Raw genomic sequence first — 10226 nt, 5'->3', positions numbered from 1 at the left:
TGGTAATGCAGCTCATCCAGAACGGCACATCAATACGAGCTGTGGCCAAAAGGTTTGGTAGGCTGGAAGCACTGTCACAAGAAAGACCACTACACCAGGAGATGTACAAGGAGCTGTAGGAGGGCTACAACCCAGCAGCAGGACTGCTACCTCCGCCTTTGTGAAAGTAGTTGGCAGATACTTTAGTCCAGGTCTGGAAGGACACCTCTCAGGAGACCATCTGCAACCTCATCAGGTATATGCCGATGCATTGTAGGAAGGTCATACAGGCCTGTGGAGGCCACCCACAATATTGAGCTCCATTTTGACCTGTTGTAAGGACATTAGATCAAATTTGGATCAGCCTGTAGTGTGTTTTTCCACTTTAATTTTGTCGGTGACTCCAAATCCAGGCCGCCATTGGTTAATAAATTTGATTTCCATTGATTATTTTTTTGTGATTTTGTTGTCAGCACATAGAGAACAAAGTATTCTATGAAAATATTTTATTCATTCAAATCTAGAATAAGTTATTTGAGTGTTCCCTTAATTTTTTTAGCAGTGTATAAATTATAATATTATCTATTTACATATACAGTAAACCGAAAACAGATCCAAGGTACTCATCAGTGGGGACACAAATAAAACACAAAAGATAGAATAGTATCAGTACTTAAATACTGGAGCTCTATAATAAACAAGGATAGTCTCGCTCCGCATCATGCAATTAATAGTAAGCATTACATTGACAGACATTAGGTACAGAAGAAAGAAGAAGTAGGTCCTTTAGAACAAAAAACCTATTTCCTTTTTTTGTATGTTGCAATAAATATTGTGTACAATGGCACATCATACTTAAGTGTAAGCTGGGATTAGATTTATTCTATTACTGTGCAATTCAATGGCATATAGCGGTTTTATTTTTCCTTTCTAAATTGTACTGTACTGTATATAAATTGTATGTTAGGTCAGTACACAAAAGGCCAGATGAAATGAAAACGTATGAAAGTATGAAAACGATGTTGATTTCCGATTACTTCATCCACCATACAGTGCCCTTAAATTGAACTGTTTGTGATGAATCTCAAATTGCTGCAACGTCTTCCTATTCAGTGGATCAAAAAATTGTAAAACTTAGGTAACATATAAGCCGAGTTTTTCAGGACAAAAAAATGTGCTGAAAAACCCTAACTCGCCAGACTATATACTAGAGGGGCTTGTAGGCTATGTACTAGAGGAGCTGGAAGGCTATATGCTAGAGGGGCTGGCAGGCTATATACTAGAGGGACTGGCAGGTTATATACTGCAGGGGCTGGAAGGCTATATACTACAGGGGGCTGGCAAGCTATATACTGCAGGATGCTGGCAGGCTATATACAAGAGGGGCTGGTAGGCTACATACTACAGGGGCTGGCAGGCTATATACTACAGGGGCTCTCAGGCTATATACTGGGGGGCTGGCAGGCTATATACTTTGGGGGGGGGGGCTGGCAGGATATATACTGGGGCGGGGCTGTGACCAATAGATTTCCGATCCTAGACTTATATTTGAGTTTATACGGTAGTCAGAAATAGCTGACTGCATATGATAATAACAAATAATACTTTTTACTTGATTAATAACACTTCTGAAGTCCATTTTATGTAGTATTAAAAACTCTAAAAGAAGTCTATAAAATTAAAATAATGCATTTAACTAAAGAGTGAACAACTAGCTGATCATTCTGAAGTTCAAGAGAGCACAACATAGAGAAAGCAGTTGAAGCCAGAGCTTCTTCATTATTGAAATAGAATAAAAAAACATAGTTAAGCATACGAGGCAGCATACTTTTAAACTTTTCAAGTTTAGGGGTCTGAAGTATTCCCCTACATGTGACTTTAATTTATTTAACACTTTGTTAGATGTTAATATATTGGTCAACGATATAACAGTAAAAAAACATTTTTCCAATATTAATGTCTCTTCTCCAGTATTGGATGATGTGATTATAGTTTGGTGCTCACCTTGTGCCAGAATTCACAATCAACTTATAACACTTTTGTAGAAAAGATGTATGGTGGTGCTCACCAATCCGTAATGGGAGGATAGAGGGTTTTATGATAAAATACCTGGTATCACCAGGTAACGAAGGAATAGGAATATAGTGGTATATCATACAACACCATGCTGAGGAAGGAACACTGGACGTGTTCCGAAACACGTCCAGATTTCACAGTTTTACAGTTGCTGCAAATACAGACTTTACAGACTGCATTTACAATTTTATGCAGTGATATAGATTTCTATACCATAACCAGAAGTCGATATTGACCAGATTACCTTTGGATAGATCTATTCTTTACAACTTTGGATATACATCATACAAACCAAAGAAAACAAGTACAATGCCCAGTGGACCGATAAAGTCTCGATAGCGCATGTGCGTGAAGACTCCATCTAGAGTAAGCCTCGCTTTCACAATTAACCAAGCCTAGCTTACAGATGCAACGTGACCGCCGAAGGAAAACGCTGAGACTTAATATCGTACCGAACGGACTCTGAACCAACTATAAAGAGTGGTATCGTATGAACATCATATCACATCATATTTTAGACTCTATATATGCACTTAATATATGAAGACATAACTTTTTAATGTATATATGTGCAGGACCTTGTATGGTACAGAAATTTTGACTAACGATGTATACTTACCAGAAAGGGTTTTTTATTGACCTAGTTTTGGATGTTTAGAGCCACAGATAGATAAGCTACTTTTTGTTGTATATTTTTATAACACTTTTGCGGTTCAAATCCATAGGGCTACCCTTGATGGACCCAAAGTCTCCAGACCAGTGGGTATATTGCAATCAGAGATTTTGGAGCGTATAGCTCGAGTTTAAAAAACAAAATCTCTTTTGCAGCCCGTTTCTGGATTTTTTTCAACTTTTTAAATTAATATTTAAAAAAAGATAATAATAATAAACTGTATTAAAATTACATTAAAATATAGTTATTGGGAGACACATTTCGTACCCGAACCGGGAATGTCATCAGTCTATCTGATTAATTGAAGGTGAACTTACTGCTTAGGAATAGAACACTATAGATGATGATAGGGCTGTTTTCTTTAATCTTTCTGGAGGTGAATTGTTAGCCCTTGGAAAGCTTAGAGAACATTCCAATCTAGTAATAAGGCAAGCAAACAAAGGGGGTGCAGTGATCTTGCTTAATTCTTCTTTGTACAAGATCATGAACAAGAATCTAATAAAAAAATGTTTGCACATACCGCATGTTGAACGAGAATCCTACAAGAACATGCCAATTCAAATTATTCAAACTATTGAAGGAGGCATGTGTAATGGGGGTATTGACCGCCAAGTTGAGGGTTTATCTGTTTGTAAAAGAACCCATTACTCCCATTTCCACTCACTACCAAAAGTGCATAAAAATATGTTCCCTCCACCTCCGAGACCTATTGTTGCTGGATCGGCACATTCGGTTAAAGTGGGCGGATTTCCACTTACAACCACTTACGAGAGTGTCCCCTACGTTTATACAGGATATTTAACACATATTACAAAGAACTGAGGGTAATGAGTGGAAGATGAATATGTTTGGGCATAATCACCTTTTATTCTTCTATTCCCCACAATCTGGGTATCATTTGCTAGGGAAACATCTGGATAAATATTTTTTCCATGTTTGATTCTTGTTTCTATCTGCAAGTGGAGGGGGGAAGCTCTCCCCTCCATATCTAATATATACATGACACAGTTGGAGGAGTTATATGTATTCACCCCTCAGAATCCACACTGGGGGTCTGTGGTATGAATGGGTAGATACATAGACAACCTGGTGTGGATTTGGAGGGGTGTAGAGGAGGAATTTGTTTCATTTATGTCTTATCTATGTGAAAATGATATGAATTTGAAGGGAAAAATATCCCTTATTTTGGATGTACAGTACAATTGGAAATGGGAATCATGTCATTTCTGTTAAATACAGGAAAGAGACAGTCGGTAATAACATACTTCTGGCTACCTCGTGCCACCCAGCCCATGTTGTGGATAACATCCCATACAGTGAGATGATCCATTTGAGACAGAATTATACTGTGGATACAGACTTCACTATACATAAAGACCAGTTAAAAAATAGATTGAGGCAGATATGTTATAAGTAGAGATGAGCGAACATACTCGTCCGAGTATTTCGCCCGCTCGAGAAAATGGCAGCTCCCGCCGTTTTGCTTTTTGGCGGCCAGAAACAGAGCCAATCACAAGCCAGGAGACTCTGCACTCCACCCAGCATGACGTGGTACCCTTACACGTCGATAGCAGTGGTTGGCTGGCCAGATCAGGTGACCCTGGGATAGACTAGCCGCTGCCCGCGCTGCTCGGATCATTCTCTGTCTGGATGCCGCTAGGGAGAGAGCTGCTGCTGGTCAGGGAAAGCGTTAGGGTGTTCTATTAGCTTACTGTTAGGCAGGAGTGATTCTACAACAGCCCTTCTTAGGGCTACAATAACGTTATCCTTTTTTTTTTATTTGCTTGTGGCTGGGCTTGCTGGCACTAGTAGTGTGGTAGTAGTACCATATTGTGAGGAATTAGCAGGGGGACTTGCTACCGTTGTGTTTAGCTCTTAGTGACACACATATCCACCTCAAACACCAAAGTGGGAAAATTTATTAGGGGTTTGATTTCAATTAGGCACAGTCTGCCAGTTTCTTTTTATTTTACGTTTATTTTTTTCATAACTCAGCGTCATCTCATCTGGCATAGTAGTGTGCTTTAATACTTGGCTAGAAAATAGCCATAGGAGAATCCAAACGGCTTACTTACGCCTACAATAGCGTTATATATATTTGATTTCTGGTTGATCTGCTGGTGGCTGTAGTTGTTGCAGTGCATCTACTAGCAAATTGTGAGCAATTTGGAGTGAGACTTGCGACCACTGTGTTTTGCGCTTAGTGACGCACATATCCATCGCAAAGACCGAAGTGGGAAAATTTATTAGGGCCCGGGGTTGGATTTCAATTAGGCACAGTCTGCCATTTCCTTTTTTATTTTACGTTTATTTTTTTCATAACTCAGCGTCATCTCATCTGGCATAGTAGTGTGCTTTAATACTTGGCTAGAAAATAGCCATAGGAGAATCCAAACGGCTTACTTACGCCTACAGTAGCGTTATATATATTTGATTTCTGGTTGATCTGCTGGTGGCTGTAGTTGTTGCAGTGCATCTACTAGCAAATTGTGAGCAATTTGGAGTGAGACTTGCGACCACTGTGTTTTGCGCTTAGTGACGCACATATCCATCGCAAAGACCGAAGTGGGAAAATTTATTAGGGCCCGGGGTTGGATTTCAATTAGGCACAGTCTGCCATTTCCTTTTTTATTTTACGTTTATTTTTTTCATAACTCAGCGTCATCTCATCTGGCATAGTTGTGTGCTTTAATACTTGGCTAGAAAATAGCCATAGGAGAATCCAAACGGCTTACTTACGCCTACAGTAGCGTTATATATATTTGATTTCTGGTTGATCTGCTGGTGGCTGTAGTTGTTGCAGTGCATCTACTAGCAAATTGTGAGCAATTTGGAGTGAGACTTGCGACCACTGTGTTTTGCGCTTAGTGACGCACATATCCATCGCAAAGACCGAAGTGGGAAAATTTATTAGGGCCCGGGGTTGGATTTCAATTAGGCACAGTCTGCCATTTCCTTTTTTATTTTACGTTTATTTTTTTCATAACTCAGCGTCATCTCATCTGGCATAGCAGTGTGCTTTCATACTTGGCTAGAAAATAGCCATAGCAATAGGATAGCATCGTTTGGTTTTAAAAACTAAAAAACACACAAAAAAAAAAAAAACACAAAAAAAAGGTAAAAAAAAAATTAAAGTTATAACTCTCATTTTCAAAATGTTTAACCCGAGGGCTAGGGGTAGAGGACGAGGGCGGGGACGTGGGCGTCCAACTACTGCAGGGGTCAGAGGCCGTGGTCCTGGGCGGGGTGAGACACCACCTGCTGATGAGGGAGCAGGGGAACGCCGCAGAGCTACACTCCCTAGGTTCATGTCTCAAGTTACTGGGACTCGTGGTAGAGCACTGTTGAGGCCAGAACAGTGCGAACAGGTGATGTCGTGGATTGCCGACAATGCTTCGAGCAATTTGTCCACCAGTCAGTCTTCCACGCAGTCCACCCATGTCACCGAAATCGGCACTCCTCCAGCTCCTGCACCTCAGCCTCCTCCCCCCCAGTCTGCCCCCTCCCAGCAAAATTTGCCATTTGAACCGGCATACTCTGAGGAACTGTTTTCTGGACCCTTCCCACAGTCACAAACCACTTGTCCGGTTGCTGATGAGCAATTTTCCGATGCCCAGGTTTTCCACCAGTCGCAGTCTGTGGGTGATGATGACCTTCTTGACGTAGTGGAAGAAGTGTGTAAAGAGGTGTCCGACGATGAGGCAGGAAGTCCGAGGGGGGAGCAGACTGAGGGATCGGAGGATGATGAGGTGACAGACCCAAGCTGGGTTGAGAGGCCGGGTGAACACAGTGCTTCTGAGACGGAGGAGAGTCCTCGACCAGAACAGGTTGGAAGAGGCAGTGGTGGGGCCAGACGGAGAGGCAGGGCCAGAGCTGGTGCATCAGCGCCAAATGTGTCAACTAGTGAAGCTCCCATGGCGAGGGCTCCTGCGGCGAGGGCTAGATTTTCAGAAGTCTGGAGGTTCTTTAAGGAAACACCGGATGACCGACGGACTGTGGTGTGCCACATTTGCCAAACCAGGATCAGCAGGGGTTCCACCACTACTAGCTTAACTACCACCAGTATGCGCAGGCATATGAATGCTAAACACCCCACTCAGTGGCAACAAGCGCGTTCACCTCCGGCCGTGCACACCACTGCTCCTTCCCCTGTGTCAGCTGATAGTCAGCCCCCTGCCCAGGACCCTGCCACAAAAACCCCATTGTCGCCTCCACGATCCTCCACAGCATCCACCAGCGTTCAGCTCTCCATACCCCAGACGCTGGAGCGGAAACGCAAATATAGTGCAACCCACCCGCACGCCCAAGCCCTTAATGTGCACATCTCCAGATTGCTAAGCCTGGAGATGCTGCCCTATAGGCTAGTAGAGACCGAGGCCTTTCGCAGCCTCATGGCGGCGGCCGCCCCTCGGTATTCGGTCCCCAGCCGCCACTACTTTTCCCGATGTGCCGTCCCAGCCCTGCACCAGCACGTGTCAGACAACATAATCCGTGCCCTGACCAACGCCGTTTCTGACAAGGTCCACCTGACCACGGACACGTGGACGAGTGCTGCCGGGCAGGGCCACTATATATCGCTGACGGCACATTGGGTTAACTTGGTGGAGGCTGGGACCGAGTCTGACCCTGCGGCTGGTCATATACTGCCGACGCCGAGGATTGCGGGGCCTACCTCGGTCCAGGTGTTTCAGGCCTACTATGCCTCCTCCTCCTCCCACCCCTCCTCCACCTCCTCCTCCGAACGACCATCCGTGGGCATGGCGCCATCAGTCGGTAGCTCTAGGCACAGCAGCAGTGCAGTCGCTAAGCGACAGCAGGCGGTGCTGAAACTGCTGAGCCTAGGCGATAAAAGGCACACCGCCCAAGAACTATTACAGGGCATCACGGCGCAGACTGATCTGTGGCTGGCACCGCTGAACCTGAAGCCAGGCATGGTTGTGTGTGACAACGGCCGTAACCTGGTGGCGGCTCTGCAACTTGGCAGACTGACACATGTGCCATGCCTGGCCCATGTGTTAAATCTGATAGTTCAGCGTTTCCTCAAGACATACCCCAATCTGTCTGATTTGCTCACGAAGGTGCGCCGCATCTGTGCGCATTTCAGGAAGTCCAGCACAGATGCTGCCACTCTCAGGGCAGCGCAGCGCCGCCTCCAACTGCCCGCTCACCGACTGTTGTGCGACGTGCCCACGAGGTGGAATTCAACACTGACCATGTTATCCAGAGTTTACCAGCAGCGCCGAGCGATTGTAGACTGCCAGATGTCAACTTCCACCAGAACTGGTAGTCAGGTCAGTCAGCTTCCTCAAGTCTACAATGAGGAGTGGACGTGGATGTCTGATATCTGTCAGGTGCTGAGTAACTTTGAGGAGTCAACACAGATGGTCAGTGGCGATGCCGCCATCATCAGCCTCACCATCCCGCTGCTTGGCCTGTTGAAAAACTCTCTGGTCAGCATGAAGTCGGAAGCTTTGCGCTCCTCACAAGAGACGGGGGAAGAAGATTCCCTTGTTGATAGCCAAAGCACCCTTAGGTCTGTTTCTCAGCGCATATCGGAGGAGGTGGAGGTGGAGGAGGATGAGGAGGAAGAGGAGGAGAATGTTGGCGAGACACAAGAGGGGACCATTGTTGAGTCCTTTACTGTTCAGCGTGTATGGGCAGAAGAAGAGGAGTTGGAGGAGTTGGAGGAGGAGGAAATGGACAGTCAGGCCAGTGAGGGGAGTGAATTCTTACGCGTTGGTACTCTGGCGCATATGGCAGATTTCATGCTAGGCTGCCTATCCCGTGACCCTCGCGTTCAAAGAATTTATTCCAGCACCGATTACTGGGTGTTCACTCTCCTGGACCCACGGTACAAGCAAAATCTTTCCACTCTCATCCCTGGAGAGGAAAGGAGTGTGAGAATGCATGAATACCAGCAGGCCCTGGTGCACAAGCTGAAACAGTATTTCCCTTCTGACAGCGCTAGCGGCAGAGTGCGTAGTTCTGCGGGACAAGTAGCGAGGGAGAGTAGGCGAGCAGGCAGCTTGTCCAGCACTGGCAAGGGTACGCTTTACAAGGCTTTTGCCAGCTTTATGTCACCCCAGCAAGACACTGTCACCTGTCCCCAGTCTCGGCAGAGTAGGGCTGATCTTTACAGAAAGATGGTGAGGGAGTACGTAGCTGACCATACCATCGTCCAAAATGATCACACAGCTCCCTACAACTACTGGGTTTCAAAGCTGGACATGTGGCACGAACTGGCGCTGTACGCCTTGGAGGTTCTTGCCTGCCCTGCCGCTAGCGTCTTGTCCGAGCGGGTTTTCAGTGCAGCTGGTGTCATCATCACCGATAAGCGTACACGCCTGTCGACTGACAGCGCTGACAGGCTGACGCTTATCAAGATGAATAAAGCCTGGATTTCTCCTAATTTCCAATCTCCACCAGGTGAAGGAAGCTAAACCTGAATAATTTATCCACTCCTCCTCCTCCTCATTTTCCTCCTTCTCCTCCTCTTTGTACAGTAAAGCAGAGGAAACTGGCTATTTTTTTACAGGGCCCACTGGCTCTAGCTATAGTACTTTATGCATTTAATTTTTATGGAGGGCCACCGACCCGGTCCTCTGTTTTAAACAATTTTTGTGAGTGCCACATACAGGCACTCAATCTATTCAATTTTTCTGGAGGGCCACCTACCTGCTCCTCTGGTTTGAAAACTTTTTTGGACTGCCACATACAGGCACTCAATCTATTCCATTTTTATGGAGGGCCACCTACCTGCTCCTCTGGTTTGAAAACTTTTTTGGACTGCCACATACAGGCACTCAATCTATTCCATTTTTCTGGAGGGCCACCTACCTGCTCCTCTGGTTTGAAAACTTTTTTGGACTGCCACATACAGGCACTCAATCTATTCCATTTTTATGGAGGGCCACCTACCTGCTCCTCTGGTTTGAAAACTTTTTTGGACTGCCACATACAGGCACTCAATCTATTCCATTTTTATGGAGGGCCACCTACCTGCTCCTCTGGTTTAAAAACTTTTTTGGACTGCCACATACAGGCACTCAATCTATTCCATTTTTCTGGAGGGCCACCTACCTGCTCCTCTGGTTTGAAAACTTTTTTGGACTGCCACATACAGGCACTATCCAAATTGAATTGTCTCCATAGCAGCCTCCACACGTTGTCTCCATTGCTACCTCCAAAAGTCGTCCATATAGCTGCCTCCATACATCGTCCCTTTATCAAACGAGGTGTGTCAGGCCGAAATTTGGGTTGTTTTCATGGATTCCACATCAAAGTTGTTAACTTTGTCGCCACCCTGCTGTGTTATCCACAAAATACACTGGCAAACTTTTACCATTTACGGATATTATTTCAGCGCTTCTTGCGCATCTGTTTACATTCCCCTCACCCGCCATATCCTAAACTTATAAGAACGCTACTACACTTGATCTTATACAAAAGGTTCTTAGAAGTGCTGTTTGGGGAGTAGCCTAGAGACAGGGGCTTGAAT

This window comes from Engystomops pustulosus, chromosome 4, assembly GCF_040894005.1.
Source record: "Engystomops pustulosus chromosome 4, aEngPut4.maternal, whole genome shotgun sequence".
Taxonomy (NCBI): Eukaryota; Metazoa; Chordata; class Amphibia; order Anura; family Leptodactylidae; genus Engystomops; species Engystomops pustulosus.
Note: the sequence above shows the minus strand (reverse complement) of the source record.